Raw genomic sequence first — 10,066 nt, forward strand, 5'->3', positions numbered from 1 at the left:
GCATTCCTCTTTGGTTGGGTCGCGCGCTTCGGCTGCCCTGGCATCGTCACCACAGATAGAGGTCGCCAATCTACCTCCCGTAGCTTCGGAGCCCTCCTGTCTGCCATCGGAGCGCAGCATTCGAAGACCACGGCCTACCACCCTTCAGCGAACGGCATGGTCGAACGTCTGCACAGGCTGCTGAAAGCCGCCATGTGCGCGAGAAGCGACTCGGCGAATTGGGTCTATCACCTGCCCTGGGTGCTCTTAGGTCTTCGCTCATCCCTCAAGCAGGACCTCCAGTGTAGCCCCGCGGACTTGGTATTTGGTTGCCCGCTGAGGCTTCCCGGCGACTTCTTCAGCCCCCCCCCCCCCACGCTCCCTCGCGCCTCCCAGTGCTCATGACTTTGCCGCATAACTTCGCGACCATTTCCGGGATCTTCAGCCCGTTTCCCCATGCCAGCCCACTAATAGGAAGATCTTTGTCCACTCGGACCTCAAGACCTCTTCTCACGTCTTCGTTCGCGCGGACCACATTAAGCCGCCACTCACCCCAGCGTACACTGGTCCCCACCGCTTATTGGCGCAAGATGAGAAGACGGTGGCAGTCGACATCAATGGCCGCCCCGAGGTACTCACGAAAGACAGAGTCAAGCAGCCTACTTCGACGCACTACTCTCTCCCGTCCATCTTCCGGCGTCACCTCCACCTTGCCCGATTCCCCGATCACTACCCTCCTCAAGAAAAGTCTCCTGGCATTCTCCTCTGGTTACCTACCAGTCTAGGGAGGGGGGGAAGCCTGTGGCATCTTCGCCGTCTAAAGACGATGAGCTCCTGGAATAAAAATCACTTTTTCAGTTCTGACACAGAACTAGCTGGTTGTCGGCTCTTCCTTCCGTGGCACCTTTGCCACATTTGCATACTTGATATTTAAAAAAAAGTAATCTCTGGTTGGTGGCTTCGTGCGTGGGTCCTATGCAAGCGCGGGGCCTAATGCGATCGTCTTACTCCCCCCCCCCCCATCGCCGGCCCTGCATAGCACAAGAAGGGAAGAAAAAACTGTACAACTTCACATGTTACCTAGTGAACGCCAGAGGAGAGTTTTGAAAACGTTTGTATGCGGGTTAAAGATATCAAGAGTGGGGTGAACTGCGTTTGTCATTTGTTGAATACGTGCGATCGGATTTGCAGGCATATAGTGGGATAGGTACAATATATTAGTGTGTCTGGTTACATTGACAGGTACGACGATATGAAGCTGATGTAATAAAGATGGTGTATGGAGAAAACTGTGTAAGATCTTATAACATATCATAATATCATGAAAACGGCGTCGTTGAGAGTGGTTCAAGGTCAAGAAATGACATTATCTCTCTATAGACATACATTCTAAAGTGAGGGCCCTTTCTTGAAAATACGCTATGTACAATGTGTAAAAATTTTTGTCTGGACACATTCAATCCGTGACGAGTCAGTGCAGGAAAGAGAGTTCCACACTGGAGACGCGTATTCCAGTCGCGGTAAAATTAAGAAACGATACAGGTGAAGAACTACAGAGTGTGTGGAAAAGATTTCGCATGTATATGTGAGCAAGCCAAGAATTTTGAGAGCTGAAGATCGTACGTAAGAGACATGATCATGAAAACACAGCTGGGAGTCGAAAACGACCCCCAAATCTTTCAGTACATCGACACGCTTGATGGCATCGGCGGAACAGATGTAGTATTGCATGTTATGTTAGTTTTTCTTGAGTAAGTCACATGTTTCGTCTTCAATGGATTAATAGCCATCCCATTTTTAGAGCACCATTCAACCACAGAAAAAACGAAGAAATAATAATACTAATAATAATTATAAAGCTAGAATAGAGTGCCCTGCGGCGAGGGGAAGAATAAAATATAGAGAGAAAAGTGGGGAAAATTAAATACCTTTGCCACACGAGGTATTGCAAGAACATCGATGAAAAGGATAAAATAAATGAAAGAATTGATAAAGGAGCAGTGAGTGATGAAGGAGGAGGGAGAGGAGAAGCGAAACCACAGTCAAGGGGACCAAGTAGGGCAAAAGCGGATTTATTGCAGATATATACAAGAAACATAGTAAAAGCACTGGATTATTAACAGCAAATATGAGTGAAAAGTGGGGGAATGAATTATACAGTAGTTATTGTGGGAAGTGCTTATGCATGATGTACAAAGTTATTGTTATTGAAAATAGGTTAATATGGATACTACTAAATAAGAAAGGGAGGGGATACAGGTACTTTTCTGTATAGGAGCAGGACTTATTACTAAATTAGTGATGATTAATGAAAAGTTGTTCTTCTTCTTGGTTCTTGGTTCATGTTCTGTTTAGTTCTGTTCCAACTTCATGCTCTTCCATCTTCAATCTTCAATTCTTTGGCTTCTGCATCTGGTGTTAGAGCTTGATGAGTGATACTAAGTTGACTTGGGTCCGGATGAGAATATTGATGTCTTGGTGGCAAGAACCGTCTAGTCTGTTGATAGTTCTTCATGCATTGGATGAGAGATTTGAGCTGTGCTATTCCTAATCTTGTTGATGTTGGATATGAATAGATGCGACTCAAGAAACAGCTCATGGTGAGTTGTAGCATTGTGTGAGTTGGTCGTGGTTTCTTTGTCACATGCGTGTTTGAGCGGGTCTTTCGATGGTATCAATAGTTTCTGATATTCTAACGACTAACTAATACTAGAGGATGTAATCTGTGTTCTGTGATTAGTTGGGGATAGAGGGTTTCATTTATTTAATTATTGCTCTATTTGAAGGATTACATCGGAAGTAATATTGCAGTGGAAAAGGTAGTGGTCGATACTTTCTGCTGAGTTAGATATAAAGAGTGTTTTACTGTGTTTAGCGTGTGATATAAGAGTGTTAGACTGTTTTGTTAGACTGGAACATGTTTATGGGATTTAAAATAGTAGGGGAATCCTCCATGGTTTGTTATGAGTTGAATAATTTGAGATTTTAGAGCGAAAATATTACCTGCCAAGCAGCACGCCACCGCAGGGGGCATCAGCGTATGCTGATGTTTGGTGAGTGGCGCCACCACGAATCCCAGCCCCCAGTCCCAAGGTGTTAACCGTACCATGCTGAGGGGATTTAAGGTGAAGGATAGAAACCTTGAACGGTGGCGGTCGGGGACCTGGTCAAGCCCCGGCCGATGGGTTTTCTTTAAAACTCCGGGATCTTCCCACACGAATGTGAAGTGTGGGTGACCATCTGGAACATTCGTTTACTTAAACCTTATATGGGTAAAAATTCTATTCCTTCCTCGATCGCGGGCGGAAAGCGCCCGCGGACCGAAGTTTTCAAACAGGCGTTTGACGCCTTTCAAACTAAATACATTGTTGTAAGCAGTGTGAACACACAGACTGAAAAAAAAAAACACTACACTCGGGAAAATATCACCATTCTTCATCGAACAGGTGGTGGCATCTCTGTCAAAGAACGTGAAAGAAATCAAGCGCCTTAGATCAGGTGACTTACTGCTGCAATGCACTTCTGAAGCCGACTGCGAGCGTATACTGAACACACAGGAGATGCACGGGATCAAGGTATCAGCAACCTTGCATAGGACCCTTAATACCTGCCGTGGTGTCGTGTCACTACCCAGACGGAAATAAAAAGCCCACGGTTGTCCACAGGATATCCGAAGCCGGACATGCGGATGTCCGTGGGATATCAGCTATTTTCCACCAGACGTCTTAGGGACGTCCGAGTGGCCACCTCGCGGACATTCCGAAATACGTCCGTTCCAGGACGAGCCACGGACGTGGCTACTCGGAGGGTTTTTATTGATTTTTATTACTAATTATATCCGTTCCTGCAAGTAGAGCATGTGTTCATTATGAAACCACTTGTCACACTGGATGCAAATGTAAAAATAACTAGGTTTATTCATAAAAACCTTCCGGTAGATGGAAGCAAAATAACCTCACACATCAACAGCAAATGTAAGGCAAAGTAGCAAAATATTGCGAAGAACTTATATAAGATGTAAATTGCAAAACAATACTTGTGTGAGAGATATATCAAGATGGTCATACGTGCCTTGCGTACAGGGTGAACTTAAAGCACCGGCAAGATCATCGGTAAACTCACTATCACAAAAAATAGTCCTCTGCTTTGCCCTGAAGTCAGAGGTAAAACTGTACCTTTAGGTAAATGCTAATAGTACATACACATGTATAAAAAGCTAAACTGTAAGGGTATAAAAACCACTGAGGTAAAAAAAGGAACATATACTGTGCCTTTTTATGGACGACCAGAGTAACTGGACACAGTTGTCTAAAAGCTGCAGTCTGTGGTTACACAATTCCCCATTGTCATCTTGGCAAAGAATAGGACACGGAAAGGACGGAAAACTTTGAAAAGATGCATCTCTCAGACAACCGTGCTTTTATAGCACAGGATGCTCTTGTTTGGCAAAGATTTTTTGCAACAGGTATCGAAAAACAGCACGCTAAACAGATTGCTTGTTACTGAATTGGCTCTGCACATTCACCGGTAAAATGAATGTGACAAATACAACCAATCGAAATGAATCGTTGTCAACACGAGAAACTAAACTATAAGCAACGCGAAGCACTAAAACTTACGAAATTTGTGTGAGGCTTGCTAAGGTGTACAGGACATATTCCAAAATTGGAAAATCTTTATATAAGCTGTACATAATGTCATAATGGCACATGACCTTTGTGCGCACAGCAGCACAGAAGACTGAGTGTAAATTCGTTAAGCACCAGCAAGCCCATCAAAAGGTCACTAGGAACACAAAAGGGCGCTCCGCTGCAGCCTAAAAGCATAACTGTTTGCACCTGAGGTAAATCTATAAATATCTAAGGTATAAAAGGTAAAAATCCAAACAGGTATCTAAATTACTGACCACTGTCTCTGTGGCCTCACATCAGTAATAAGACTATTTTATGGACCGGAGAACATGGCACTTTTGTTTGGCAAGGGCGTTTGCAACAGGGACCAAGATTTACTTGGGGAAAATGCAAGTACTGAGACATCACAGCTGTTAAACTAACTGAATTCTCAGCAGTGCAAAGATGTAAAAATTCTGGGAGCTTTGCTCAAGTATACCGAGCTTTTGCTGTAATGTCCTAAATATTTTTATGTACAGGTATCCGCACAGTTAACCGATCTCCCGCTCGCGTGGCTTTGCTCCGATAAGTGCCCAACTAGTGGCTGACGACGCAAACACAAGAGAGCTCGTCCAGGGCGGGCCTCACCTCGCACTTACAAACCAAGATATGCCGTATGAGACACACACACAAAAAGAGGCAGATCGCAGACTTCGTGTTTTTTTTGCTGTTCTGTGCACGCGTGCGTGTTTTCGTCATATAGCACGAGTGCACACGGGAATACAGTAAAAGAAAAATCCAGCCACCCCTGGACGAGTTCACTAGTGTTTGCGTCGTCAACTGTTAGTTGGGCACTTATCGGGGCAAAGCCACGGAAGCGGGAGATTGGTTAACTGTGCAGATACCTATACATAAGAGCTGAGCTGTTCAACCGGCCCAAAGTATGTAATGTTGAAAACTATGGGTAGACAACTGTTCATCACATGGGACACAGGCAAGACTTCAGTTGCAGGGTGGTCACTGTGTCCTCAGCATCTTGTCCTGTGCTGCCCTGCTGAATCCGCTTTCTGGTTCTGAGGTGCACGTTGAGACATGACCTCTCTTGTTGCTCCTGGGGTATACAATTAGGAGCTCTTGTTTGGAGTGAATCTGAGTGAAATGGTCAGGATCCTTAACTAAGCCTCATCTGGTTAATCACCTCTGGAATCTGCTTCACCCAGACCTGAAAGACAACAGTCGACTGTAAACAATGCAGACAACACAGTTCCTGTATTAGTCAATCTGGATCGGAAGCTTAAATGTATAGTATACTTAAGCGTGAAGTAAGTTTTCCCAATTCTCTTAGAACTATTCGATGGTCACTTCAGGTGAAATTTACATCCTTACATGTTCTACATAGGACGCAGTTTCACCTTCAACTTCTCCAATAACCTATTATTTAAAAAAAGCAAGACGACTTATTTCCCTACACACTTGCAATGTAAGAATACCATTTTGCTGCCAACGGTGTACTACCGGACTAATAGAGACGTGTAAATATTGAAATTTCCGAATACGAATGGTATATGAGTATCTCAAAAATTGCACCTTGAATATCGGATGAAATTTATAATATTTCCCTGGAAGGTAAAATCTAGCAGTGGCATGAGTTTCTTGAAATCAAACCGGTGAGGCTGATGTTGACAGACACCGTAGTACTGAAAATGATATTTTTCATTATAAAATATGTAACTAAAATATTAGTGTGAAATATGCAGTCCTGCCCCATTAGTCACAAAACTACAGACTTCTATATATACAAGAACTGACTACATGATCAAAAATCTGAAATTTATAATTTTTATTAACAGGATTATTTTATTTAACATAGTTCAATTAAGAGGACTAATTTCCTTCAGTTGCGGTTTATCTAAAAGCTGTAATGAGACCACTGATGTAGTGTTTGCATGTGGACTCCACGTCCAGGCAGACCTTGCTGTTTTGTTATATACAGGGTGTTTCAAGAAACGTGTCATTCGGACTTTATAAAAAAACGGGGCGACGGAAAAATACGGGGTAAACGGCATTTGTGTGGCAACTGAATTTGCCATCTTGCAAAAATATTTTCATTTGATTTTAATTAAAATAAATTGAATTTCTTTAATTGAACTCCAAAATTTCCCAAGTCAACCTCTCGTTTTTTTTACAGAATTAGAGAGCCTGTAGCGAACTTAGTCAGATCCACCAAGAAATTCGCTCGATATTGCAAATGGAACTGCCCAAAAAAAGTCCCGAAATTGAGGAGGAGGAGAGGTGTCGTTGGGAGGAACCCGAGAGGTCTGCCTGCCTGATTAGGCGGCATGTTTCTCGGGAAGGGAAAGGTGGTGGAGACGAGGAGAGGAAAGGGTGAAGTGGAAGACCGAGCGGAATCCGCTCGGGGGGAGGATAGCTGCGTCCATGGGCCGACTTCAGGGGAACTGCCGGCATACGTCGGCATATGCCGGGACGTGCCGGCATACGCCTATTACACATCTGAGGGAAACCCAGGAAAAACCCCAGACGGCACAGCCGGCCCGCGGATTCGAACCGCGGACCTCCCAGTCTCCAAGCGCACGCGTTACCACTGCGCCACCGGAGCTGGTCCCCGAAATTGAGGCTCCAAAGTTTTGGGTATTCAACGGCGCACGAAATCAGACGCAAAGATTCGTGGAGAGGAGAACTTGCTCCTGCCCCCATGCAAGATAGAAGGTCGAAAAAACACAGGGCGGGAAAAAACAGGCGGAATCATTTTTGTTTGCCGCTTATCAACGTATGGTGGAATGTCACCTGCCTTGTTATCTGCGCGTCTTGTGCTGCACGCCGGTTCGGCGATAAACTGTTCTAGCTTCATGGGGGCAGGAGCATGTCCTGCCCTCCGCGCATTTTTCCGACTGATTTGGTGCGCTGTTGAATACCCGAAACTCTGAAGCCTCAACTTCGAGACTTTTTTGGGCGGTTCCATTTGCAATATCGAGCGGATTTCTTGAAGGATCTGACTAAGTTCGCTACGGGCTCTCAAATTCTGTAAAAAAAACGTTAGGTTGACATGGGAAATTTTGGAGTTCAATTAAAGAAATTCAATTTATTTTAATTAAAATCAAATTAAAATATTTTTGCAAGATGGCAAATTCAGTTGCCACACAAGTGCCCTTTACCCCGTATTTTTCCGTCGCCCCGTTTTTTTATAAAGTCCGAATGACACGTTTTTTGAAACACCCTGTATATATATAGGTTGAGGTAAAAGGATTATCAAATGGCCACGAAGTCTTACAGAAGTTGAAAAAAAAAGAAGACGCGGAATCATATTCAGGGAAGTTACATAGGGAGACTTTAACAAGTAAAATGGACAAGGGGTCGACGTTTCCACAGTGGCACTGTCTTTCAAATTTTCGAATTCAAATTTTCAATTTTGGCAAATTTTCGACAACCTTTCCAACAACGACAACCTTTCGACATCGCTGCTGTCGAAACGTCGAATGCCACCTCTTAGTTTTTAATAAAGTTCCCCTTTTATTCCTTGTCCTGTAGAAACACTGTCTGCACCTCTGATCTTTATTGGATATCTATATATATCTCTAACCACTAGATGTGAAATTAAAATGAAACTTCATCAATATTTTATAATTAAAGCTTTTTCAGCAAATACCTCATAGCATAAACGGAGGCAGTCCTTGTTTAAAGTAAGCAAATTTTTCAGAAATTCTGCAACTAATTTACTTGGGCTCTGTCGAACACGTACACAAGTGATCGAAGTACAACAACCACGGACACCAAATGATCTTGTGTTGTGATGAAATTTGCCAAAATTTGAAATGAAGCCTTAATCGAGCTGATTGCAGTTTGACTCCCCATGGCATAGCTACGTATCTGAACCGCAGCCAGTAGAGCAACATTTATCACTGTCAGCTGTCACACCAATCTGGCGCATATTTTAGTTGAAGCATTTGGCTCTCGAACAGAAATGGTATCGTAGTGCCTGCACTTCTTCCACAGTTTTGCCTTGCTTTCGGCATTGTAAAAGAAAAATCTGACCATAAATAATTCGTGTCACGTGGTCCTTTCAACAAGAATTTCCTCACATTCTTCGGATCTCAGTACTGCCCGAAAACCTCCGATTTAAATAATTATTGCAGTTAAGAAAATTTAATAAATGTATTTTAATTAAGTAGCCGTCTGGTAGTTCTATACTACCTCACACAAAATATTTGCTTACACGTAGGTCAAAACAGCATTTGTGGTATCACATGAAATTAAACACCCTGTTTATAATCAACCTCCTGAAGTGAAGCGGTTCTGAAGTACGCAACGGTTTGACTGAAGTCCCATACTCAGTACATGACCGTAGTACATGATTACCATGTGCACAGGTGGTCACGAATTCCTGTATGGCACCCAACGTGCTGTGTACCAGATTCATCAGAATGTTCTTCAACAGAGAAATAGCACAGTATAACTTACGCATATTGCATAGCTAAATTACAACTTCCATAATACCTACATATAGAGACTAGGTTGTGACTCAGTATGTTAATGAGTGTAATGTACCTTGTCACACGAAATGAAACCTCCTGCTCCTTCGCTGGACTTTAGGCAGGAGAGCTCTGCAATGTGTTTGCAATCCTGGCTGCACCTGTGAGGAAAATTCAAAGGCACTACATGTTGCTACAGTTGTCTGCTGCATCCACAACACATACTGATTGTGTTCGCCGAGGTGTCCAGCTGACACTTCAGCACCTGGTTTTCCTTTTTCTGCACACTTTCTGCATGTCCAAGCATGAAAATAACACATATGTTACATAGAGAAAAACGTGGACGGTTGCAAATTTAAAAGGCATATCATTGCGCCAGTTTGAAAGAATACGACTAAGGCAAAGTTAGCCTGCGTGGCCATTATGAGTCGACACCTGCTAATTAATAAACATACCTCGTTAAATCCTAAAATTTCGCACTCACCTTGCTAGCTGCTTTGCAGTGCGCGTCGTTCTTTTCTCACGAATAGTGTCAGAGAAGTTCCTTGGTTGATGTCAACACAGGCACACACGTAAAAGTCGCGGCCTGCACTGCAACTTGTGTCCTCCTTTTCGAGCAGGTACTGCTTGCCCGCGTGTTACGGCTCGACCCGGCTCCCCCAACGTATTCGTCGTCTTCAACGCTGTAACACTGGGACGAGATATTATTTTTATTGCAGCGCCCACATCGGTGTCGATAAGACACGAAATTCACATAAGCTCACCGAAATTTGGTCCGGAACCGCAGTTTCTTCTTCTATCCAGCACACAGCGAGGACGCGGCAGGGCTGCCTTTCGATGCCATCTTGATTGTCTCGATTCTGTGAGAAGACTCGCTCCTACTCTAGGATCCGCTACAGCCCATTCCGGTAAAATATCCCTCTGCTGCTTCGCAATCCATCTCATACAACACATTCTGAGAAACCAGACGCGTACGAAGAAAACAGTTGT

At 43.7% G+C, this 10,066-nt stretch overlaps 1 long non-coding RNA gene across 1 annotated transcript; it reads right to left on the reverse strand.

The window, feature by feature from the left end:
* Positions 1-5,486: 5,486 nt before the first annotated feature.
* Positions 5,487-9,718, reverse strand: LOC135390210 (uncharacterized). The gene is made up of 3 exons (XR_010421775.1): positions 9,561-9,718; positions 9,153-9,237; positions 5,487-5,811 (listed from the first exon to the last, which is right to left on the reverse strand). It is a non-coding gene; the product is annotated as an uncharacterized LOC135390210 (long non-coding RNA).
* Positions 9,719-10,066: the final 348 nt, after the last annotated feature.

Source organism: Ornithodoros turicata, chromosome 3, assembly GCF_037126465.1.
Source record: "Ornithodoros turicata isolate Travis chromosome 3, ASM3712646v1, whole genome shotgun sequence".
Classification (NCBI taxonomy): domain Eukaryota; kingdom Metazoa; phylum Arthropoda; class Arachnida; order Ixodida; family Argasidae; genus Ornithodoros; species Ornithodoros turicata.